Here is a 27,992-nt window from a genome sequence, read left to right on the forward strand (position 1 = left end):
TCCCTAGTTGATTACGTCCAGGAATAAGTGAGGACATCATAAAAATGGGGCCTTCATACATCTCCAAGGTAGGAGGTTATAGGGCATGAGTATGACAGGCCACATGCTATAGGAAGTGCTCATGTTCCCAAAAAGTTTGAACCCATCAGTAGCTAGGCCCAACCTAATATCACGAGTCTCTTGGGAAACTATAGATAATGCAAATCAAATTCCTTCCACTCTTTACAATCATCTGGATGCCTCCCTACACCATCATCCACACGCTTATCACTATGCCATCTCATTTCTTTTGTCGTCTTCCTAGACATGTACAATCTTCTCAACCTAGGTGTCAATGGGAAGTAACGCAATATCTTGTAAGGGATCTTCTTACCCTTGCTATCATTTACTTTGTAACCTAGATGCCTGACATGTCGGACATTTTTCCAAGTGAGCATCCTCCTTCCAAAATACATGCATCGATCGGCTCATACCCCAAGCCCAAGTCACGTAGTAACTTCTTGCACTTGTAAATTGACCCTGGCACCACGTGGCCATCTGGTAGGAATCATATTTGTATCTCCAAAACCTTGTCAAAAGACTTATTGCTCCACCTATTTTCTACCTTCACATGTAGCATCTGAATAACGAATGATAACAAAGTATCTGAGTTTTTTCAACCTGGGTACAAGCAACATTGGGAAGCATCTAACAATTTATCAAAGTGTCGTACATCCTCTCTTTCTAGAGTATCACGCTCTATAAAATTTCCCCTCTGATAGTCCTTTATCGGTTCATCATAATCATCTCGATCCTCGTCATTCTCACCATTACTTTCATCAAGGTTATTGTGTTCTTGAAGTTCGCTGTGTTCTAACCAAGTGGTGTATGATACTATCATTCTACTTATGAGCAAATAAGCCTTCACAATATCATACTCCTACTTATAAAAGTTACAACAATTGATGCATGGGCACTCAATCTCCCTAGCCTCACCTAAATGAAACTTTGCAAATTCAATAAATGAGTTCACCCCATCTACATATGGCTGACTTAATTTGTCAGAAATTAACATCCAAGTCCTGTCATAAGATAGTAGTTAATACAAATAGGACACAACCTTTATTATTATTATTATTATTATTATTATTATTATTATTATTATTATTATTATTATTTATTTATTTATTTTTTAAACATAAAGGCAAAGTAGTTAATATAATTGTAGAGTGACACATCATTGTCAATAAAGGTGCATCTAGCTATAGGTTTTTTTAATTTTGTATCATGGTTTTGACCAACAAATCCTTTAAAATTCTATTCTATCTGCATATATCATATATTAAGTTATGTGTTTTTTACATTTATCAACAAAAAAACAAAAAAAATATATATTTTTCATGTTACATTCCTAAACTTAGTCATGAATTGGATAAGTGTTAGAAGGAAGTGAAATAGCAATAGAAAGCCTAAGCCTATGTTATGGACAAAAAAATGAAACCTTAACAAAGTTTAACAAACAACTAAAAGAACGATAGAAAAAATTCAAGAAGGATAGAAAAAGAAAGGTATATAGTAGGCATATGTATTGTTTCTCAATTGAATTATGAAACTCCATGATTCCAATAATATCTTCATAAAACTGTACTACAAATAGCTTATGCATTTTTCCTACAATAATATAAATAGCTTGATAAAATTGTACTAGAAATACCTCAAGGAAAAATGTGCAAGCTCCTATACTTTCATATATTTCCTGGGCAGCTAATATACAACTTTTTAGCAAGTCTCCAATCAAGAGAAGCGGGTCACTAGTTGTGATACCCCTGTCCCGTAGTATGCTAATTGGTCCTTAATTTGAGTATGATTATGTGGTTAGCATGATTTTATGTGCCATTATATGAATATATGTGATTTTGAAGTTTTATCTGTTCACCGTAGGAATATCTGTTTGAATAATCTGCTTTGGAAATTAAATTGAGGGCCTTATCGGCCACAGAACCCGAAATTGATTACGCCACTGTGATTAGCATAATTTTTAGTGCCTATGGTGAAATTTAATTAGAAATTGATTCTGTTCAGATTAAATCGATTAAATTGTTGAATTAGAGCCCAACTGCTTTATTATTTTAATATTGGCCTTAGTGGGTTTTGTTGTCAAGGCTTTAAAACACTCAATCTCTCCCTCCCTAGCCTCATTTTGACTGATGATAAAATCAAAGAAGAGAAGAGGGGGTCGGTTGGAAGAAGAGAGAGAGTAGGAGATTGAGGGTTTGGCTTAAAGCTTGGAAGTTTTGGAGATTTAGCTCAATAATTGACTAGGGCTTAGAAAATCAAAGCTTCTAGGTGAGTAATTCTTGGATTATAGTTCGTAATTTTGTGTGTTCAAGCTAATTTGGTGATCAAGAGTGAGCTTGAAATGAAATTGTGTTGGATTTGTTGAATTGAAGCTTGATATGTGCATGCATGTAAAGACTTACTTTGAAATTGCATGTTTGAACACAATTGTGTATAATCCATGTGAAATGTTAAAGGAAACTCATGTTTTGATCACCATTTGTGTTATCTAAGTTGAGAATGTGGCTAATTCATCACATGCATGTACAACTTGAGAAGATATGAGCTTGAATGCATGAGTTTGTTATGTTGGTGTTGAGTTTGGCATATTTTCGGACATGCATGTAGATAAATTAAGAAATTGAGCCTCATGATGTCATAATCTTGCATTGGTGCCATTTTAGTATGATTATATTTGAGATTTGGGCCATTGCATGCAAGTAATGTAGCTGGAAATTCGAATTGGAGCTCAAGAACTCAATTTGGAAAATCTAGATTTTTTATGTCCGCTCGAGCGGGGGAAGAGCCGCCCGAGCAGGAAAATAGTGCTCCCAGCACTTTTTGTAGAGTTGGATGTCTGCTCGAGCGGGATATCTCACGCTCGAGCGGGGAGCTTTTGTAGACAGGCCTTCCGCTCGAGCGCTCTATCCCACGCTCGAGCGTATTTTTCATGCAACAAGTACTTTTGCAGGCCTTAAGGGTCTGCTCGAGCGGGGAAGTTGACGCTCGAGCGGGGACCCTGTTCTCTGAAATTTTGTATGCTCGTTCTGTGTTTCGTTTTCCATTCTCTTTCACTTGTAAGCACTCTTAGGCATATGTTAAGTATTGTAAATGAGTTAATGAGATAAGAATAAAGCCTAAAGAGGAATATGTGAATCAAAGAACGGATTGAACTGTTAGTGACCCTTTTGTGTTCATGAAATGTGTAGGGTCAAGCTCCAGGGAAAATCCACAAGCCGATTACTGTGAGTAATATCGATATTTGAAAGCTTGTCAATGTCCAATTGATATTTCCCTTATAAGCTTTATGAGTTGCTAATTGGGATTGTGGACCAAAGGTCGTTTTGATAGAAATGAATGGACCGAAGGTCGTTTTGACATGAATGAGTGGGCCGAAGGCCGTTTTGACATAAATGAATGGACCTAAGGTCATTTTGACACGAATGTATGGGTCGAAGGCCGTTTTGATATAAATGAATGGACCTAAGGTCGTTTTGACACGAATGTATGGCCCGAAGGCCGTTTGATGTAAATGAATGGGCGAAAGGCCGTTTTGACAAAAATGAATGAGCCGAAGGCCGTTCTGACATAAATGAATGGGTCGAAGGCCATTTTGACATGAATGGAAATCTGATTGGGCCAAAGGCCAGTATGTTTGGAACTACAGTCATTTGATCTGAATTTTGTATAAGTGTATATATGTTAAGCAAAAATATGCATTGGGCCCAAGGCCGTTCGGAGCATGTTGTTCTTCATATTGCTTATGTAACTTATGTATTCGATATTATTCACTAGGCTATCGCTCACGCTCATTATGTGTCTGTAGGTGAGCCGTGGGAAGTCCAAACCCAGCCCTAGTGAAGTCTGCCAGGAACAGCATGAGTTTTGGAGAGTCAGCCTTGTGTCTCACGTACGAGACCCATCCTTGCCATTTTGTTATGTATTCATATTTTGTCTTGTTGGCAAGGACATTTGTGTACATCTGTATATAGTTTTGATATGGGTTGACTCAGTTTGGATGTTCCTGTCTGTAAAGGATTTTGTGATACTGTACTTGTTGTGGGTTATTAACGTATATGTGCATGGTTTGTTTTGAGTGCATATAAGCACGGCTCTATGGACAAAGTTTTAGAATTTTGCTTCCGTTTGGCCACCTTTACTCTGATGAGTTTATGTCTGCTAAGGTTTGAGGCCGCAAGTAATCTCAGGATTACTGGCCGGTTATGTCCTTAACCCATAGGGGCGGGTTCGGGTCATGACACTAGTCAACAGGTGTCTAACACCCAAACTACCAATCAAGAGAGGCATCTAAATTTAACACTATCAAGCCCACATTACCTTGTCTCCTAACCACGGTATTAACAAAACTTTTTCCTATATATCAGGTGGTAGAGCCAGCCTTTAAACTTTTACCCGTTTCAGTCAGCACAGACATCACAAACACAAAATGTTAGGCTTATAAATTTTAGGCTTCACAATCTCACAAGATGCCATGCTAAACAAGCTGTGGTCAAACTCTTTTGGAACTTGACCTCACAAGCATCCAAAATAAATTTTGGACTTCTTAAAATCTAACACAAATACTAGTATCTTATAGTTGCCAAATCCTTATGATATAGTGAATATTAGGTCCTTAGCTAGAGTAAGGTGTGGAGAGAGCAAGATATATGCAGCCTTATCCCCATTTCTGGATAGCTTTCAATCAACCTACCAGTTAAAAAATAGCTGACTAATTGTTCAAGTACAACCAAAACTTCAATGAGATATCTACAGCTCCAAATGTACAAAGTTTACCTCAAAATGTAGGGTTAACTGCATACTAAAAGTAAAATGTATAAAAGCAATTAATCAGAAAGAACTTGAAAGGAATATCCTCGAGTAAACTAAGATCTCAAGTCCCCAAGACTTGTAAATGTCGATATAGGATAGCACATCATGAGCACTAAGTCCTTTAAAAACTTTTTACACATATACATCCAGAGAGATACACACATACGCACACAAAAGAGATAACAAGCTCTGACTCCATTAAATGAATTAGACTTTAAATTTTTTGAAATTGTACTCTAAGGACCTTACCAAATTCCACTGGTATCAAATATAATAGGCACGTGGGAATATTGAGAGACATGAAGTCCACTATTGTGTGTTATGAAAAGAACAAGTCAAGTCAATAAAGCATCTTGATTCATGATTGCAATTTTTTAGAGTAGATAGTATATCCTTCTACACATGCATAAATCCCAACAAGCAAATGTAAGCAAATTATGCATTTCGTCACTCAAATAGAAAAATGAACATAAAAGCAGTTGCAGATTTGATAAAATTGGTGTTGTTCATATGTTAGAGTAGAGTACTAAAAGTCTGGGAGCAAAAATTAGACTGGATCAACATGGAGGCCTAGGTTGGCCAGGCTTCCATGAGCAATCATATTCCATAAGTCCTACTAGTGCCACGTGGCAGTGGTGAAAGTATGAGCAAAGAAAAACTAGTAAATTTTAATTATACATAACAGTGACTACAAAATACAATATAGTTTTGTTCCTTTCATATAAACACATCTAGATATCATAGAGCAGGACAAAAAAGAAATCTCTGTTTGGATCACTTATGAGTGCCTTACTGAATTTGTTTGGATTTTTACTTTTCTTTTGTTTTTTGGGGACTCGAAAAGTTTTAAAATTACTAAAGCAAGAAAAAAAAAATAAAAAAAAAAACAAAAACAAAACAACAACAACAAAAAAAGCAATTAGAAAAAAAGTTGGGACGCAATGGGAACAATCTTAGATTTCTTTTGTTTAACATTGCTGCTACTCTTTGCACTTAAAAATGTTCTTCAGATGTTGAGAGCCAAATGAGAGAAAACAACCAAGAGGCTCTCAAACTTTACAAGAAACAACGATAACCTGGAAAACTATTTGAAGATGCATGACAGAACAAGCAGTTACAGAATGCGTAGATAGAGGCAGTAGTAGAAGAAGTGAAAATAGACAAACATAGATTCAGTTAAGAAATTGAGAGAGAGAAACAAGGGCATTGAGATACAAAGCAAAAAGGGAACAAACTTGTAGGGGTAGACTGAAGCACTGATCGTCTCACACGGCAGTAGCAAACGGCACAAACCCTACGATCAAGAATGAAATCGCGAGCGAGAGAGAACTACGAATTGTGAGAGAAGCATGTGCAAGCGTGAAATCGTAGAGATTGATGAGAGGAGATTTGATGATGGGAAAAAAATGAGGGAATTTTAAGAGGGAAATGCCACTGCCTGGTCAGCAGATCACCCAAAAAAAAAACAAAAAAAAAAAAAATTTCAAAACAATTTTTAGATGTTTTTTTTTGAAAAAATTAAAAATAATTTGAGAGCAATAAAAATCAAAATTATATTTTTAAAATTTTAAAAAGTATTTATGACCTAAAAGATAAAAATTACACAAAAATAATAAGTACTTTTTTTCCCCCAATTTATATTTTTAAAATTTTAAAAAGTATTTTTTAAACTAGTTTCTGAATATAAAACCAAACATATTGAAACTGATAATCTAACCATATTCTATGAAAAAGTTTAAATTATCTCAAATTAGTCATCTCAATTTAAAAGTGTATTTGAGCTTAATGGGTTCATTTTGTGATCTAATTCAATGATCATTTTAATTTTACAATTCAGTAACTAAAATATTTAAAATTCTTTGAAAAGTTATAATCAAAACTCAAATCACTAAATCACATCATTTCACTAGCAAAACTTTTATCGACGAATAGTGTTATCGTCGCTAAATGGTTAACTCTTTTCCAACGCCAAATTGTTGTCACCAAAAGTAAACACACTAATAGCAACGCTTATTGTGTTGCTAAAACATAAGCCTCATAGCTAAAAGTTTTGAAATTTTGGCGCCAACCAAAAATTTTGGTGCTAAAACAATGCTATGTTTTTTTAGCGACAGTAGCAAGTTGTGTTGGTAAAGGTATACTTTTACCAACGAAATTGATCACTATGTCGCCAAAAATATACTTTTGGTGATGAAAATTGACGTCATCGCCGCCAAAAGTAGTCACCAAAAGTGCAATTTCTTGTAGTGTGTTTTGAATAAAATGCAAAAAATGGACTGCTTTGCCAGATTTCAGAGTTGCCACCTAAATATTTTTGAGAAATTTAAGAAACCTAAGACTCATGCTAAAGGCCATTAGTCCATCATCACCAAAATTGTCTCGGCTCGAAAACTTAAGTACGAGAGGGGAAGGTCATGAATTGAGCACCCTCCTCACCCAATCAAAGATCGGTCTCTACTATTCATGATGTGATTCTTATTTACATTATATGCTATTATTCTGATTATTAGCTATATTACTATGTGACTCGCACAAGAATAGACTAATTTTTGCAAGAATCGGAACATTTGATTTCATGTTTTATTTGAAATTATTTAGCAAATTTGTCACTCGAAAAAGTGGGCTAAAATTGACATTAATCAAATTATCCCAATTCAAGCAACTAGCCTTCATCCGCAGACATTCAAACAGTTATATCATTTAAGCAATTAGGCTCATGGTGAACATGCTAGATATGGCAACAATCATATTCGTGCAATATGCTAAAGCACAAAAGTGCTCATCTAGTACTCCAAGCCAAGAAGATGAAAGAGTTAGGAAAAAAATGCATGATCCTAACTAATACAATATGACTAATGCGATGCATGTGATATGCAATTACTAGGCTCGGCTACTAATATGGCATATAAATCAATTTGATAGCATGCGGTCTAAGCATGTATTCAAAGAATGTTTTACTAACAATGCAAGTTAGAATCATGTGTCGAGCTCAATGCATGCAAGACAATGGATGAAAGCATGAGAGATGCTAAACGAAACATGATGCCCTAAACTAACTATCATACGTAGCTAATTAAAAGGGAGAAAGATATGGGATTGGAAGACATACACGTTATTACAACATTTGCGCCCTCACTCAGGAGGGTCTGAATAAACTAACTAGCTAAACTAATTACTACGAATTACAAACCGAATAAAATAATTAACTAAACTAGCTAATTAATTATTACAACAAATTAACTAACTAACTGAACTAACTAATATTATTAATTACAAATCAAAACGAACTAATTAATTACGTGAATACAACATGAAAGAAGTGCTAAGCTAGCTATTTCTGCCTCGAGAAACGAGGAATGCTCATGCATGCATAGATTTCCACTTGAAAAAGGCCACTGTCCTGTTGCCAGATGCCTCTGTTGCACAGTAGAACATTTGCACTATTTTTCACCTCAAAACCAACTCTGTTTCATTTTAAAAAGGCCACTGCTGGGTTTTGCAAAGGTGGCCGGCAGGCTAGAAATGGTCGCCTGCTGGCCACAAATGATGGTCCGCCATCCGCAAAAGGTGGCTTACTTGCCACTGATGCCTAGTTCTTCCCACTACAACAGAGAGCAAGCAGAGCAAGAACAGGATATTCTTAAGGGTTGTTTGCACAACTTATCCCTCATTATCATCAAACAGCTCAAAGGAGAGGTAAACTTGATCCACAAACCATCAATCTATGCAATTTCATTGCATGATGGCCTATGAATCAAAGGGTGCAAGTTCAATAAATCCAACAAACAAAGACTCTTAAACCTCCTCCCTATTATGGATTGATCAAGGAAAGTGATTGACATTGACTCTTGAAGCGTTTACATCACAAATAAGTATGAAACGATTCAAGACTCAAGGGTTCAATTTACGTCCGATTGAACCCAAAACAATTTATCATCTTGCATCATTTTTAGTATTCATTTTATTACTCCATTTTGATTACCAACCATTTCTTAGTAAATTAAGTCCAAAGGTGAGCTTTAACTCCTCTAATGGAAAGAAGCATCTAACCAAGAGTTGTTTTAGGCATGAGAGAAATGTCATGCTGTTGGTAATGAACCCCCAAAGGGATTAAACAATTAAGCACAAGACCTCAATCTCATGCTTTAAACAAGCAACTAGTTTGAACCAACTTTCAAAGCAAAGGAAAAGCCAAGAAAGAAGGGAGGTTGCAGAAGTGATTAGGGGTGAAAACAAGCATGGAAAGCCATAAACAAATGCTATCAACTCAAATAGGAGGGTGGCCAAGGCCTAAACCACCAAGCCTATGACAACAATTATACTACAAGCATGCAATACAAGGCTCAAATGCAATGAATAACCAAAAAAAAAACTCCTAAAATAGTCTAAAAATAGTCCTAAAACATACTGGAATTAAGCTAACAAAAGTTAGAACAATAAGCTAAAACATAGAGCATGTTAAACTAGTAAGCAAGACACAAGGAGGGGAGGCTAACCCCTCTAATTTTGGACTTCAAAACAACTTTTTAGCCACCGAAAAAGCTCAAAGAATTAGTATTTAAAATCTCAAAAAAAGATAGTGTAAATGTGGGAAACACAAGGGTAAAGGCTAGAGAACCAAGGTGGAAAGAAAGGTGAACCACCCCTCCACCCTTTAATGCCTTAAACCACAAGTTTTAGCACAAAATTACAGAGTTTATACAATCCAAAAACAATAGAAAAACAGTAGGAAAAATAGCAAACAAAACAAAGAAACAAGCCAAGCCTTATACCTCTTGAAGAGAAAAACAATTCTAATCAACAATTCAACACACACGCAGCCTCAAGAGCTCAAAATAGGCTCAAAAGTACCTCAGCTCAAAGATGGCAAGGTTTGGTTTAGAGTGTATAGGCAAAGGTTAAAATAACTTGGAAGAGAGAGAGAGAGAGAAAATAATTTTGCTCCAATTTTTCTAACCCTCAAAAATGAAAGGGGATGTCCTCTATTTATAGAAAAATATCACATTCCTTCCGAAACATCCATCCATACAAATGTAGATAGATGCAAACATCTGTGCAGACAGCTAGTAGAAAACATCTGCAAAACACACTTGTGGCCCACAGGCCACCAATTCTGGCCGGCAGGCCACACACTTGGCCGGCAAGGCACAAGGGTGGCCGGTAGCCAAAAGGGACGGTCGAGAACCCATAAAAATGGGCTTGCAGGTCTTAGGTTTTTTAGGTTTGAAAGGCTGGGGTTTTGGTGCAAAAACAAGGCACAAGGTTTGCAGGGTTTTGAGGCTCAGGGCTGTGGCATTCCGCTGAGGACTTTCGAGCACTTGGCAAGCATATACAGTCCATATTAGGTGTGCAAGTGATGGTGCCCAAGTCGTAAGGGCGGTCAAAATGGGGTGTCTACAGTTGCCCCTGTTTGGCTGAACTCGAAGTCATGAAATGACATGCTTGAATGTCAAAGCCCAAAGACAACCCATTTTGACGAGGCCGTAAGACTTGGGCAAAACAAACAAGCCATAAAGTAAGTGGTTGTGCTCACAAACTGCCTATGTATCCCTTTGCAAGGAATCAAGCCAGCGTAGTTCAGAGGCACGAAGCAAATCACATGCAGAAAAAATAACTTATGGTCATGCAATAAAACAAAACAATGCAGCATAAATTAAAGCAAAACGAATCAAGTTGTGTCTTACACAGAAAGACACGAATAAATAAACACGTCTCATGCGATCGAGACAACGAAAACGCAAACCAAACTATGTCCCACGTAGAAAGGATATAAGAAAATATAAGCCAAGCAACATCTCACATAGGAAGAACAGATAAGGTTCCAAACCCAAATTGTGCCTCGCGCAGAGAGGGTGAAAAGATGGTACTCCAGGTGCACCAGATGTTTTTTTAATCGAGGAAAGCAATCCTAACGCGTCTCACGTGAGAGGAGGAAAGATGGTGTGAACACTGGGCCCACCCAATGCTTTTAACCAAAGACTCAAGATCCTAACGTGTCTCACGTAAGAGAAGGAAGAGTGGTGTGAACAAACAGGCGCACCTACTATTTTTAACCGATTTAAACAATCCTAATGCGTCACACACGAGAGGAGGAAAGGTGGTGTGAACAAACAGGCACACCTGTTGTTTTTAATTGATATAAACAATCCTAACGTGTTGCACGAGAGAGGAGGAAATGTGGTGTGAACACTAGGCGCACCTGACGTTTTTAACCGATTTGAACAATCCTAATGCGTCGCACGGAAGAGAAGGAAATGTGATGTGAACAAACAAGCACACCTGTTATTTTTAACCAATTTAAATAATCCTAACACGTCGCACGCGAGAAGATAAAAGATGTTGTGAGCAAACAGGCGCACCTGCTGTTTTTAACCGATTTAAACAATCCTAACGTGTCGCACACGAGAGGAGGAAATGTGGTGTGAACAAACAGGCGCACTTGTTGTTTTTAAGCAATTTAATCAATCCTAACGTGTCGCACATGAGAGAAGGAAAGGTGGTGTGAACAAACAGGCGCTTCTGTTGGTTTTAACCGATTTAAGCAATCATAACGCGTTGCACGCGAGAGGAGGAAAAGTGATGTGAACAAGCAAGCGCACCTGCTATTTTTAACCGATTTAAGAAATCCTAACGCGTTGTACATGAGAGGAGGAAAGGTGGTGTGAACATTGCGTGCACCTGATGTTTTTAACCGATTTAGGCAATCCTAATGCGTCGCACGTGTAAGGAGGAAAAGTGCTGCGAACAAACAGGTGCACCTGCTGTTTTTAACTGATTTAAGCAATCCTAGTGTGTCGCACGTGCGAGAAGGAAATGTGGTGTGAACAAATAGGCGCACCTGCTATTTTTAATCAATTTAAACAATCCTAATGCGTCGCACGCGAGAGGAGGAAATGTGGTGTGAACAAATAGGCGCACCTGCTATTTTGAACCGGTTTAAACAATCTTAACGCGTCGCACGCGACAGAAGGAAAGGTGGTGTGAAGAATTTAGCTCCGGAGAGCATTGGTGTCAAGAATTTAGCTCAGGAATTGGGTACTGTGAGTACTGCGGACATAAAACAAGAAGTTCTGTTAAAGCAGTTTAAACAAGAGAGGGTTGAAGACAAACAGAAAGCTGGAATGGCCCAATACCCTGTGGGGGATGCTAGGGATGTGAGAGTGATCAGAACAGAGCTGAACAATTGTTCATCGGTTGCCGGACGTGTATAGTGGGAGGACGACGATCTACATCTAGCTCATACCAATGAAGACTGGGATGAGACCCTTCCAAACAACGCATGGTACACTGAGGAGATTGATCACATGAGAAGAAGTGGGAGGTATTTTAAGCCACTGCACTTAGACCAAGGTGAGGCCTCTAGGAAAGATAAAGAGCTTGAGAAACAGAAAGCGGAGCAGCTGGAAGAAGAAGCAGTGTTGAGGCAACTGAAGAAAATCCAAGCCAACATTTCAATTTCGGGTCTACTCATGGCCTCCCAGGTGCATCGACAGGCTGTGTTATAAGCAATGGACAAAGCTAAGTTGTCCATTAACACTACCCCTGAACAGCTTGTAGGATTGATCTTCCTAGGAGGCGCCGGGCCAACCCTAACATTTTCTGATAAAAAAATGTCGCCAGAAGGCTCATCACACAACAAACCCCTGTACATATGTGCTAAGTGCATAGGAAAATGGGTTCCAATGGTGTTGGTCGATACTGGGTTAGCTATCAATGTCTATCCTTCTCGCACAGCTTATGCTATCGACCTTAAACCAGCAATATTCAAGCCCACAGCCCAAGGGATTCGAGCATATGATAATACTAGCAGGGAGTTGATGGGCACAGTACAAATCTGAGTTTAGGTCGGTCCAGCTCAATAGGATGCCGAGTTCCATGTCCTGGACGTGCCGACCACTTTCAACTTACTGCTAAGGAGGCCCTGGCTACACTTGGTGAAAGCAGTCGCTTCTACCCTCCACCAAATGTTGAAGTACCCTCACGAGAAGGGTGTGGCGATTGTGTTCAGGAATTCGTCCATACATCCTACGCTGGAGGTAGCTACACCAATGCTGGAGATCGTTCATGGCGAGGAGGATGTATTCTTTTCAGGGTTTACTCTGGCCGAGGCCTGTGTGGTGCAGAATATCTTAGCAGCTATTGACGGCATGTATGTTAGCGCCCAATCAATCTATTTCATGAATAAGCTGCAACATGTGCCAGAAATGAAACTTGGAAGAAAGTGGCTGGAAAAGTGTCACAGCATTGGCCGATGTGCGGCATAATCTGCATGCATTTGGTCTTCGCTATGCCCCCACTAAAGAGGATTGAGTTAGGAAAAGAGAAGAGATGATAGGCAGAGCTAGAGCCAAGCAGGCTGGGAAACGCTATGAGCTCGTTCACAGACCGATCTAGGGAATGCTGAATGGCCACTTTGTTCGGGAGTGTGAAGACTTTCCATTTTGTCACTTTCCCAACCCTTGGATGAATTCTTCGAAGCAGTGTGTTCCCGACTTTGAAAGCTTCTTCAATCTACAGCTACAAGACAGTGATGTCGAGGAAAAGGCTAAACCAAGTGTTGAAATTGAACAGAGCGTGGAAAGTGACTCGGACAACAGTGAGCTCGGAGTAGGGGTAGCACTGACATGTCTCCTTTCAAATCCTCTGGCCGACTTAGAGAGCTTGGGGGATAACTTGACCATCTCCATGATCAGGGATCAGCCAGGTGTGAACCCATCCAGCAGCATTTTGGATGTATCTGAAGTACCATCTCTTATCTGGCAGTTGGAGAAAGGCAACCTGTCTAGTTCCGAGTCAGGTAATGAGCTAGAATCGGATTCCACAGAGTTTGTGGAGTCAGAATCAGATTCCGGTTCTTTTGAGTCAGAGTTCGATATTCGTGGGGGTGAGAACCCGAATGCCAAGGTCTTGTCCAGGTGCTCTTTTTCTTTTTCTTTTGAATGAGTCGTAACCGAAGAGCTGGATGAACTGGATCTTATGAATGAGAACGTTATTGATTTTGAGTATTTATCTATGCCGCTTGTTTATTGCATTAACCAAGATTTTCAAAATTTTAATGAAAACGATGAGGAAAGAATTCCTCTAGTTTTGAAAAACTTGATTAATCCGGAGGATGAGAGGTTGGCAAAACCCCTTACTGATGAAATCATTGCTTTTAATGTGGGTACTGAAAAGGATCAACGTCTGGTCCAGATCAGGTCCACGTTGTCTTCGGAGGAGCGCGCGTGCTTAGTCACTTTATTAAAAGATTTCAAAGATGTTTTCGCGTGGTCCTACGAAGACATGCCTGGAATCGATCTTGAGATTGTACAGCATCGGATCCCTCTTGACCCCGTCCCGTCAAGCTGAAGTAGTGAAAAATATGTCTGGATTGGGCTTTAAAGATTAAGGAAGAAGTTACCAAACAGATCGAGGAAGGGTTCTTGCTTGTGTCTGAGTACCCAACGTGGTTGGCCAACATTGTTCTAGTCCCGAAGAAGGATGGCAGAATCAAAGTCTGTATCGACTTCAGGGATCTGAATAAGTCTGATCCGAAAGATGATTTTCCCCTGCCACATATTGATGAGCTAATAGACTTCACCGCAGTCTATGCACTGCTCTCCTTCATGGATGGATTTTCAGGGTATAACCAGATTTTGATGGCGCCCGAAGACAGAGAGAAAACTGTATTCACTATGCCGTGGGGTACCTACTGCTACAAGGTGATACCGTTTGGGCTTAAGAATGCTGGGGTGACCTATTAGAGGGCTACAACCACTATTTTGCATGATATGATCCATAAAGAGGTCGAGGTGTACATGAGACACATGATTGTCAAGTCCAAGGAAAAAGGGAGCCACTACGCCACCTTGAAGAAATTATTTCAACGCATCAGAGAATACAGACTGAGGTTGAATCTGCAGAAGTGTACTTTTGATGTAACAGTAGGGAAAATACTAGGCTTTTTTATCACACAGAGGGGCATCGAGGTAGATCCTTTCAAAATCAAGGACATCCTAGATATGCCAACACCAAAGACTGAAAAGGAGGTGCGAGGCTTTTTGGGTAAAGTACAATTCATAAGACGGCTTATTTCTAAATTAACCTTTACTTGTGAACCACTTTTTGGTCGCTTGAAGAAAAGAAAGAAATTACAATCGGATGATTGATGTCAATTTGCTTTTGAGCATATTAAGCAGTGCCTTCAGAATCCGTTTGTGTTATCACCACCAGAGCTGGGGAAGCCTTTGATTCTGTATCTATCAGTCACAGACACAACAATGAGATACATGCTTGCTCAGGAATTTGAGGATAGGGTGGAGAAAGCCATCTATTATTTGATCAAGAAAATGCTGGATTATGAGACTCGCTATACCCCACTGGAGAAAGCTTGCCTGGCCTTTGTATGGGCTACCAGGAAGTTGAGGTACTACTTGTTAGTTCACTTCATAATTCTAGTTTCGAGATTAGATCCTATCAAATATCTTTTTGAGAAACTAGGCTATACGGGTAAGCTAGCCCATTGGTTGCTTCTTCTCTCTGAATTTGATCTCAAGTATGTCACCCGCAAGTCGGTCAAGGGGAGAGCTATAGCGGAGTTTCTAGCAGATCACCTAGTAGAAGGGGATGAAGTTGTAGAATATCTGTTCCTAGATGAAGCCATTCTGCAAGTCGAGGAGGAGACTTGGACAACGTACTTTGACGGAGCGTCCAATCAATTTGGTTATGGGATAAGTATGCTGCGGATAGCATCCGACAATTCCCATTTATCAGTAGCCTTCGAACTCCGGTTCAAGGTCTTCAATAATGAAGCAGAATATGAAGCGTGTATCGCTGGTTTGGAAGCCGCCCTGGAACTAGGGACAAAAAGGTTGGACATGATCGGAGACTCAAACCTAGTTGTTTCTTAAGCAAATGGAGACTGGAAAGTCAAAGAAGAAAATATGAAGATTTATCATCAAACCCTGGACGTTCTAATTCTTAGGTGTGAAAAGCTGGCTTTCACGCATCTACTGAGAGAGAATAACAGGTTCACTAACAACTTATCAACTCTATCATCCATGATAGGCATCCCTCTTGGAGTCCGGATGTGTCCGATCATTATTGAGAAGAGATACACGCAGGCCTATGAAATTATCGCCGCAATAGATAAAGCGCAAGACAAACACCCTTGGTACTATGATATTTGAAACTTCTTGGAAAACGAGATTTATCCACAGGGGCAAATGCCAAGGACAAAAAAGGAATACGGTGGATGGCCATCCAATTTATTATCTGCGGAGGTAAACTGTATAAGAGAGGTCATTTGGGAATGCACAAGTTGTGTGTCGAAGAAGAGGAGTCAAAGCGCCTGATGGAGGCCATCCATGGAGGGGAGTGCGTCGTGCACATGAACGAAGTAATGTTAGCCCGAAAGGTTCTCAGGCAAGATTACTACTAGTTCACCATGAGGAGGACTGTATCAGTTTTGTTCGGCGATGCCACAAATACCAAATTCTTGCTAATCGCGTGAATACCCCAACGTGAAAGCTGTACAGCATGACTTCACCATGGCCTTTTTCAGTCTGGGGAATTGACGTCATCAGCGTAGTCACACCAAAAGGGTCGAATGGGCATGAATACATTACAGTGGCAATTGATTACTTTACAAAATGGGTAGAAGCTCAGTCCTATGCCATGTTGAAAGCTTTATCAGAAACAACATCAGTTGCCATTACAGAGTCCCAAACGAGATTATATCAGATAATGGCTCCCACTTCAAGAAGGAGGTAATAGACTTGCTGGAGAAATACAATGTGGCTTTTCACAAGCCATCTACATGCCGACCACAAACCAACGGAGTTGTTGAGGCTGCCAATAAGAATATCAAGCATATTTTGCAGAAGATGGTTGAGACTTATAGGGACTAGCCAGATAAATTGTCATTCGCACTATGGGGCTACAGAACTTCAATCCGGAAGTCTACAGAGGCAACTCCTTATTCTCTCGTCTATGGGATGTAGGCTGTTCTGCCAATTGAAATAGAGTCCTATCCTTGCGAGTTATGGCTGAGTGTTAAACAATAGAGGCAGACTGGTGTGGACGCGCTCGAACGTCCCGGGCTCCGCGCTCGAAAAAAATAGCACAGGATTCCGTTCTGTTCATTGGGCTTACCATAGTTCAGACTCAAATGTCACGGTTCTAAATCTAATCTCACAATGTGTGATGTGAGATCGATAAATCACCAAAGAGTCCAAATCCGGCAAATCGTTTGGGAAAACTGATTTTTAATAAAGAAGTGCCAAACATGGACTGTTTTGCCAGAAACAGAGTCTCCACCGAAATATTTTATTTTGGGAAAATTTAGGAAACCCTGACTCGTGCCTAAGGCCACGTGTCCGTCATCACCAAAGTTGCCTCGGCTCAGGAACTTGGGTACGAGAGAGGAAGGTCATGCAATGAGCACCCATGCTCGCCCGATCGAAGATGGGCCTGTACTAAGCATGATATCTTATTTTTGGAAACACATGTGCTCTTATTTCGATTAATTAGCTAGTCTTATTACGTGATGCGCACAGCAAACAAGTATAGACTAGATCGCCTAATTTGGAACAAAGCATTGCATACCTGTTTGTTTGGAAAATGGTTTGAAGTTTGCTACTCGCAAGTAGGCTAAAATGCAGATTTCAATGAATTGTTCCAATTCAAGTAATCCAACCTTCACCCACAGGCATTCAGGCAGTTAATCACACAAGTAGTTAGCCTTATGGCAAGCATGCTAACATGGCAACATTAACACACATGCAGTATGCTAAAGCGTAAACACTCACAGTGTACTCCGAGCCAAAACAAAGAACTAGTTAGAAATCATGCATGATCCTAGTTCATGTTAAGATGTCTAATGCAACACATGCGAATATGCAACTAAGATAGGCTCGGCTATCCGAAGATGTCATGTGAAATGTAACATTATGATGCGCCGAGCCCGGTGCATGCAATACAGTTAGTATGATGCGCCGAGCCCGGTGCATGCTGTTAAACACGTATTCAAGTAATGTATTGAAAGTACAATGCAGTTAGTATGATGCGCCGAGCCCGGTGCATGCAATACAGATGAATGGATGCACGCATGCGAGCATAAGGTATGCTAAATGAAATATGCCCTAAAACTAACCATCGTAAGCAGTTAAGTAAAAGGGAGAAAGAAATGGGGATTGGAAGACATGCATCACACACACGCACGCTTATTACAACAATTGGCCCTCTCGACGGAGAGATCGAATAAGAAGCTAACTAGCTAATCAAAGCTAATTAAATGAATTATTACACAACAAATTAATTAACTAATCCTAGTTAACTAATTACTACAAAACGAATTGAATAGCTAACGCACAAACTAATTAAGAGTAAAAACCAAAGCAAAAGCTAGCTATCTAAGCATCGTAGTTAAGGAAAACAGCAAATTAGGAGTCTCAGAGGTAGAGGAATGCATGCAAGCCTGGTCGCCTCATTCCGAAATCCAATGCGATGTCTAGATTTGCCTCTATTTTCATCTGTCCTCAGAAACTTGCACAAAGCTCCAGAAAGTTGGAACTCCACCTAGGGAAACCTGTGGGAGGGTAGCCGACCACTTTTGGTGTCTCCAGACACCTGCCAACCACTTTTGGTTGTTGAAAAACCAAAAAAGTGCTCGGCCAGCTAGTTTTTCTGGCAGGTCGGCCAGTTGTTGATGCTGAACTACAATTTGTTGCAACAGAGAGCAAGAAAGGGCATGGCAATGTATTTGCAAGATATGTGTGCACAACCACCCTCTCTATCATGTCATGAACTCAAGAGAGTGGTTCTCGACCCTCGGGCCACCAATCGCGCATTTGAATGCATGATGGCCGAGAGGTGAAGTTGCACAATTGAATGTAAAATGAATGCACAAGTAAACACATAAAGCCTAAAACTCTATCATGTATGATCAAGAGCGTCGACGATCGGGAATTAAGGCACGTTTCATCACTTTAAGTATGAAACGTCCCTCGTTTCCCGTGTTTGGACTAACACTTATTCCAAACATAATGCAACAAAAGCATGGCAACACATGTAATGCAACTACATGGTATACCCGATGCAATGTGATATGATTAACTTAACAAAGCTAATGATAACAATGCTAACAGATGCATGCACAATGCAATGGTACAAGGATAAATTAGCAATGTTAGGGCCATGCACAATGCAATGAAACATACACATACACAATGCGATGAACTACATGGCATTCTCAATGCAAGGCAATCATAAGGTTCTAAACACCATGTAATGCAGGCATGTACAATGCAATGCAATAAGGGCAACAATATGCTATACACTAAACATGCAAAAACATGCAAACCACAAACTTAATGGACTTAAACCGAAATGGACAGACCTCAGTCATGCCAAAACAGTGGCCATACCACAAAAGCAAAGGCACCAAAAGCATATATAAGCATGCATGCCAATTGGCTCACCAACTAAGGCACTAAGGTGCAACTCTCAAGAACACTTAAAGAGTGAAAAGTGTGGAAGTGTAACAACACTAAGGGCACTGGAATGATGTAAGAAATGATGCCAAATCATTCAAACAACACAAGTATGGCATGCTAGGGTCCTCAAAGCATGGAGCTAGTAAAGAGAACTACAAAGGAGGCATGCAATTCATGGAAAAAATGCATGAAATAAACATGGACAGAGCTCAAGTAGGTCAAAATAAGGACCTAAACATGCTAAGATGAGGGCTCAAAGGCCTAGGCATGCAAGCATACGAGCTAAGGCATAAACTAGGCAACGATGCATAACACTCAAAGGCACTTAAAGCATGATTGAGGTAGGAACATGGCAATGCTAAATGCTCTGAAATGTCATGTTAAGTGATGCCAAATCATGTACACAATACAAATGAAGCATGCAATGGTGCTCAAACCTTAAGGCAAACAAGAGCATTTGTACTACAAGTATACAAAACATGAAGCATGTGATCAAGGCACAAAACAGTCCTAGTACATGTTAAAATAAGTCCAAAACATGCATGGAAGGAAGCCAAAATAGGCTAGCATGGAGGGCATAAGGCATGATGCATACGAGGCGAATAAGGTGGATTACACTACACCTATTAAGACCAAGCATGGGATGACTTAACCAATAAAAATCAGAGTTATATCATGGTAAAATAACCCCAAACACACATTGAAATGATGGCTTGCAAGCTATGGCATGAAGGCATACGCAATTATTGATGTTAAGGCATAAAGGGGCAATCCCTCCAACGCATTGAATGAGTGACAAATGTGGATGCATGGCCATGAAACATGGACTGAAATCATATAATAAATGATGCCACATCATTAAAATTTTCAAAGTAATGCATGCTAGTGGACTCAATACACAAAACTAACAAGCTAGATTGAACCAAGGCTATACAAAACAAGTCATGCATGACCAAAACAACACAAATCAAACCTTAAACATGCTAAAACGTGAACAAAGTCTTCTCAGAGCTAAGCCAAAAGCATGCCAAAATGACATGTTACAACGTGATGCATGTTAGGCTATTTCATGGAATTGCACTACAAGTGCAAGGAGCGTGCAAAGGCTAACCAAACCAAACCAAAAAAGTGTTATGACATGGCAAAAAATCACAAAAAACATGCTGAAATGGAAAGAAAACAAGCTAGAATGACATGCTATTTCATGAAGCACATAAAGCTAGTTTGTGTGATTTACACTATGAGTGTATTAACCATGCATGGAGTGACCAAACCAAGAAAAAAAAGTCGAATGCCTCAGGAAAATAACCACAAATACAAACTAAGATATGGCCAACATAAGCTTAACAAAGGTGCTCAAACATGAGGTATATGAAGCAAGTAAACACAATACAAGGAGAGGGGATGACCCTCTCCTATTTAAGACACCAAAACCACCTTTCCACCACTGAAAATACTCTGGATTTCAGTGGTAGAAAAGTCAAGCAAAGGCTTCAACAAGAGCCTAAAGGGATGGCTCAAAATAAGGCCTAACAAGGCCCAAGAGGGGGGTAAATCACCCCAAACAAAAAAGTGACCCTAAACAACTATTTAAGAATACAAAAACAGAACTTTTTCTAGTTAAGAGTTAAGCTTAAAAACGTATGTAAGAAGGGATAAAAGCTTAAGCAAGAAAGGGGGATTTAAAGGTTAAATGCTCACCCTTGAAGACCTCCTTTACAACTGCAACTCCAGCAAGTTCTTTGAGCTTAAACCAGTCGAAGAACACCAAAAACAACCCCTTAGCACCTTAGCAACCAAAGGAAGGTGTTTCAGTGTGTGTTTGTGTGTTAAACTAAGACAAAACAACACTTTAAGGCACAAAAATGAAGTAAAGAAGGAAGTATACATACAAGACTATATCTAACTCTCAACCCTCAAATTTCTGAACCTAGAGGAGGGAGGAGGAGCCTCCCTCTTATAGAAACTAAAAGGTAAAGCTTCTTTGAGAAGCTAAGCCTTAAACAAATCCCTCCATACACGTGTATGGAGGATAGCCCAAATGCCCTCCAGTTGTGCCAGCTAGAGGAAAATATCTCCAAAAAGGTGCCAAAAAGTAGAAGTGGTCGGCCTGCTACTTAAAGTGGTCGGTCGACCACTTCATGTGGTCTTCCAAGACACAAACTGGTCGGCCATGGTGGGAGAGAGTCCAGGGCATGAAAGAAAGCCAGTGGTGTGGTGGCCGACCAGAAAATGTGGCCCAAAGACCAAGCAAGCCAGTTATCCAACCAAAAAACTGGCTGGCAGAAGGAAAAGTTCTCTCCAAGGAGAAAAAGTGGTCTCCCACCCTTGTACCACCTTCCAAACAAGGAAAACAAGATTTGTACCAAAAACAAACCAAAACGGATGCAAGACGAGAGATCCGGTGGCAAAGCACGCGGCCGAAAGCCTGGAAAACTACCTGACGAGCACCAAAAGTGGTATGCCACCACAAAAGTGGTCTCCCAGACCACAGTGTTCCTCTAGGCAGAGGCAACAAGGTGTGGTTCAAAAACCATGCCAAACAGAGAACGTTAAGCGGTCCCAAGACAAGGCACGCGGCCGAAGGCTCCGAAAATTGAAAACTAGCCTCCAAATAGGAAAAGTGGTCTACGACCACAAAGAGATGGTCTACAAGATTGCTCCCTCCCTCATGCAAGGAAAACAAGACTTGGTCCACAAACCGAGCCGAAACACAAAGAGTTTAGACGCCGGAGGCAAGGCTCTCAACCAAAACTCTGAAACCTCAAAACGAGCACAACATGCACCATCACCGAGCGCTCAATTGATGACGTCTGAGTCTGAAGGTCGGTCAAAAATGAGGTGTCTACAACTGGCAACAGAGCAGATTCGAGGTGCTGATGCTATTTGATGAGAGAAGGCTGAAAGCATTGTACCATGTTCAGGGCTATTAATGAATGATTGATAGGGATTTTAACAAGAAGGTTAAGTCCCAGAATCTCAAAGAGGGAGATATGGTGTTGAAAGACAACTGATCCCCATTCATGACCCTAAGGGCAAGTTCAGACCCAATTGGGCTGGTCCTTAAATCATCAAAACTATCTGGTTGGGTGGAGCTATTATTCTCATGGACCTAGATGGCCTGGAATTTTTCCAACTAATCAACATAGACAAGTTGAAGAAATATTATCCCTGAGAGGCTCCCTAGGCCGAAAACCAAGAAGGGCGACCTAGGCAAAAGTTAGAGCGCGAAAAATTAGTAGTAAAAAAAAAAATTGAGCCCCATCTTCGGTTGAGAACCGTAAAGGATGGCCTTGGAAAGAGTTAGGGCGCATAAGGAGAGAATTAATACTCGAGTGAACCTGAACCGAACTACGTAAGGCCTGATTCCCATCTTCGGGATACGTAGGCAACTTCATCCTGAAGTTCGACCGTAAACACCTCTAATTCAACTGTCATGTCCATGTGATTGATCAAGTCATCTTTGTCAGGTTGTGATCTTCACTCTGAGAGAAGAGCTGGTTACAGTGCAGAGCAGTGATGCTCAAACAAGGGGTAGTTATGATCTTTGTCTAGTTGTGATTCAGAGTTGTACATCTTGAGGATTGATTCCGTGCGTGACCAGTGGTGGTTCTTTTCGGCAAATGGTTTTGAAAAGTTTTAATAAAAGTTGATTGTTTTTTTTTTTTTTTTTTGGTTTAAATTTTACCTTTTACAACTTAGACCATTTTTGGATCGAAAAGAAAATTTTCAGTGCTCAAAACTTTAATTCCATTGATTTTAATACAAAGTTCTCCACTTCTCTGATACAAATCAAAGTTGCTTTTCTTACATTGAAAAAACTTGTAAAGAAAGGTCAAAGCAATAAACTAGGGACATAGACGCATCAGGTGCTCCTGCGTCCTCTACTCATGCTTGTGGAAGCTTCTGAAGCCAAAGTGGGCCCGGTTTGTGCCTTATCATCGAGCCAAGCCAAGCATTCACCAGAAAATGCATAATTGAAACTAGAGGCAGGGGCCAGAAGCTCTCTTGTCCTCCAAGCAATAAGGTACTTAGCCAAGTGTAAACCTCGAATGGGGAATGAAATCGGATACTCTACCCCCTCCTCTGGCCGGGTTTGATCGTGCCCAAACCAACGCCTGAACTAGAAAGGGAAGTAGAACAAACAGTGTGTAAAGCCGATCAACTGTATCCCAAGTTGCTGAGCCATGCTGCAGCTCATCTCGGTTAGATTAAGCTAGGGGCAACGCCAAGCTATGTCAGCAGCAGACCTATTGCACATCTAGTGGCACTACCATCCCTCATTCAGAAAATCCATTAGTTGGTCGCAGAAAAAATAGCCTCAAGCTAAGTACTCAGGGCAAGAGTCCATTACCTTCAGCTTATCCATAAGCCACACCTGGAGAGGGATGAAAGAAAAAGAGAGATGTATGTTGAGAGAAAAGTGAGAAAAGGGCTTGGAGAGAAAAATAGGGTGACTGTCGAGAGATGTGAGAAACACAAATGAGAAAGGGTGGGAAACATTATCTGAAGGAGTAGTGGACTCCCTGCGAATCTGGTAGTCTCTCACCGATGGAAGGTGTCTAAGCCTATCAAAGTCTCGGCCAGTGCCAAACCAATGCAACTCTTGCCTTCTTTCAGGCCTTGCGCCACGTCAATCAAGTGAATGTCGGATTCGCCAAAACTAGGGGCAAGAAGAAAATGTGTAAGCATGCACAAGCAGAGGGCATACTGTCGAAAACCTCGCCAGAGAAGGTCGCCTCGGTCACTGACGTCGAAAAATCGATCAATCAAACTGGGAATGTCTAGCTTTCCGTTGTGGGCCAGAGATTGAGCCTCGTGCAGAGTAAGCTTGCACATCTGTCCCAAAGCTTGGGCATAACCAAAACGGGGTTGCGGTATGATTTCCTCATCACGCGCGAGATTCCATTAGTGCCTAAATTCTTCAATTGTCAGGCATATTTCTTGTCCCTCGAAGCTAAAGACGTGTGTAATCGGGTTCCAACATCTAGCCACGACATGAAAGAATGAAAAACAAAGTGGAGTCCGGCTTAGTGAAAAAAGTGCATTTATGCCGAAACCCTTGAAATTCACCTTTTTCGAGCCATCCAAAGTCGTAATCCAGTCCGAGAGATTTTCATTCAAAAATGGTTCCATTTGTGAAGGAATTGCATCTAAAATGAAGTTCTGGAGAAGAATTGACGAAGTTCAACCTTTTGTAGAAGATAAGGCAGTAAATGGAAGCCAGGTGTCAACAATCTGGAGGTTTTTTACATTGATGGCCGGCAAGTGGCCGGCATATGGCCGGCAAGCTCCTTTCCTGGCCGACAGCCTTCTTTTTAGGACTGTTTGCCACCTTTGTGCTGAACAATGCTGAAAGCATGTGTTTTGTTCTGCTCTTTGTGTATTTTAAGGTCTTATTTTGAGTCTTTTTGGTTTTAGAGTGTTTGTTGAGTTGTATTTGAGTTGTTTTGTTTTCTTTATCAAGTTACTGTTATTTTATTTATCGAGTTGTATGTTGCATTTTGTATTTTGGTTGTTGCTCGGTTCATTACCCGATTAGTAATTTTGTTTCAATCAAGTGCTCTTGGCCATTTCAATTCCATGTCCTTTTCTTGCAAAAGTGATGCGATGCAAAAATAACAACACTTTTTGTATAAAAACTATGAGGTTTCATTCCAATCATGGTTTTTACAAAATGACGAGTACAAGTTTTAAAGCAAAAATAAAACCTCCTAAAGCCATTGTAGCAAGGTCGGACTCAATTTGTATCACGGTTCTAAATCTGAACCAAAGAGTCCAAATCCGGCAAATCGTTTTGAGAAAACAAATTTTGAAAGAAGTGCCAAACATGAACTGCTTTGCCAGATACAGAGTCGCCACCTAAATATTTTATTAAGGGGAAATTTAGGAAACCCTGACTCAGTGCCGAAGGCCACATGTCCGTCATCACCGGAGTTGTCTCGGCTCGGGAGCTTGGGTACGATCGGGGAAGGTCAGCTATGAGGACCCCCTTTCGCCCGGTCCGAAGATCCGCCTCTACTAACCGTGATATTCTGTTTTGAAAACGTTTATGCGTTCTTATTCCGGTTATTGGCTTAGAATTACTATATTGTGCGCGCAGCAAACAAGTATAGACTAGATTGTCTAATTTGAGAATAAACATTGCATATCCGTTTGCTTTGGAAATACTTTGGATTTTGCTACTCGCAAGTAGGCTAAAACACGGATTTCGATGAATTTTTCCAACTCAGACTATCCAACCTTCACCCACAGGCATTCAAATAGTTTAGCACATAAGCATTTAGCCGCATGGCAAGCATACTGTCATGTTAACATTCACACACATGCGAGATGCTAAAGCATAAATACTTACATCGTACTCCGTGCCAAAACAGTAAACTAGTTAGCAAATATGCGTGTCCTAGTTCATGTTAAATTGCCTAATGCAACACATACAGGATGCAATTTAGATAGGCTCGGTTAACCTAAGCATGGCATATGTAATGCGATCAATTATCACATATTCGATTTGTAAATTGAAGTACAAATGCAGTTAGCGTGATGTACCGAGCCTAATGCATGCAGTACAAATGCATGAATGCACGCATGCATAGCATAAGGTATGCTAAATTAAACATGCCCTAATCTACCATCATAAGCAAGTAAATAAAAGGGAAGAAAGACGTGAGGTTGGAAGACATACACACACTCACACACACTTATTACAGATTTGCCCTCACTCGGAGGGCCCAAATAAATATTACAGTCCCAAATAATAAACAAATAAAATTATTACCGAATTTCTAATTAATTAAAAAAAAGATGCAAAAGAAAGAAGAGGGTGGCCACAGCCTTTGCCTCGGGATGCACAGATGATGCATGCTCGGTCCGCCTTGCCCGGAAACTCGCTGCCATAGCATTGCTGCCTCTGTTTATACTACCCTGTCTCTCTGAAAATTGCCAAAGTCCTGGAGCAGGTTCCTCACACATTGCAGAGCACCACCGGCCAGACAGAATTCCAACCGGCACTCCAAAATTTCCATCGGCTGTTGAATTGATAATCGGCACTTAAAATATTGCCGGCCGGCGCTGAATTCTGCCGGTCGGCAGAAACTTCCTGCAGAGACAGTTTTGACAGCAAATAGAGAATAGACAGTGCATGGTATGGGGTTTTCAGGCACATGTAAGCATGGTCATATTTCCTATCATGCTTTGAACTCAAGGAAGCATGTCCCTCGATCCCCGAACCATCAATGGTGCATGGTGGCTCAAAGAATCAAATTTGCCATTTGATATAAAGATGCATGCAACAAACAAAATGAGAACCGAAGCCTTATCAAGTAGGAGTCAAAGGCCCCGGTGACCGGGAATCGAGGCACATTACATCACTTGAAGTATGAATGTTCCTTGATTCCCACACTTGGTTTGACACCCCAAACCAAGTAAATGCAATGCATGTTATGCAAACATGGCTCAAAATGCAACATGATACCAAGATGCAAGGCACAACAAGTACTATGCAACCAACATGACAAATGTGTAATGCCAAGCATACAAGGTGCAAATGTGATGCAAACATGGACCAATTTGGGAATGAGATTAACATGCTACGAGGCTTAATGAAGCAACCATGCAACAAACATGGAACAAGCATGCAATGGGGCCTTAAGCCATAAAGGGACAGACCTTAATCCGCCCCAAAACAGTGGCCAAAAGATGTCTAAAAGGTGGACCAATACTCATGCTAACAAGCAAACTAATGGTCCCAAGGTTAAGGCACAAAAAGGAGACATTTTACCCCCACCAACATGACCTCTCATGGCATGATTAAAACAAGTAAAAACAGAATTTTACAGACCAAGATAGGACTCCAAACCCTCCTAATATGGCAGCTAAGGTGATTCCCAAGAGGCATGTGCACCAAGGCTCATTCCTAGGCATAAGAGGGTACACCCTCAAGGCATAAAAGAGGTCATGCATGCACACATACAAACATGATTCTTGGACTAAAATGTGGTCTTAAATGATGTTAAATCATGAGGATGATCACAACCATGCATGCTAGAGGTCAACATGCTCAAAGCTTTCAAGCCAAAATACATAGCACCCATAACAAACATGTCAAGCATGAACAAATGGATAACCAATAGACTTTAAGCATGGAAAAACAATACTAAAAGCTTCATGGAACTAAGCCAACACACGCAAGAATCATGGCCTAATCATGAGATGCAATTCTAAGCAAAATGGAGCAATACAAAGCAAGTACTACAAGCATACAAGGAGGCACAAATCCGGCCAAAAACAGAGATTACATATGACCTAAAACATCTAAAAAACTTCTGAAATGAGGCCAAGAATGATCAAGCACACATGCTACCCTTTTAAGCCAAAAAGCAAGGAAACAAAACAATGAAGGGAGAGGGGTGTCCCTCCCCTATGCAAGACTTCAAACCACCTTTTTTAACACTGAAAATCAACTGGTTTTTAGTGGCAAAAGGACCAAAACACTGAACTGAACAAAGCCTTACCAAAGAGGCACCAAAATGGACCAAGCAAGGCCTAGAAGGGTGAGTTTGCACTCAAACCACAAAACGACCTTAATGAAAGTTCTAAAGCATGAAAATACAAGCCCTTTTTAGGTTATACACAAAAGCTAAAACATCAAGC

The sequence above is a fragment of the Camellia sinensis genome, chromosome 1 (assembly GCF_055761805.1).
Source record: "Camellia sinensis isolate YWXY chromosome 1, ASM5576180v1, whole genome shotgun sequence".
Taxonomy (NCBI): domain Eukaryota; kingdom Viridiplantae; phylum Streptophyta; class Magnoliopsida; order Ericales; family Theaceae; genus Camellia; species Camellia sinensis.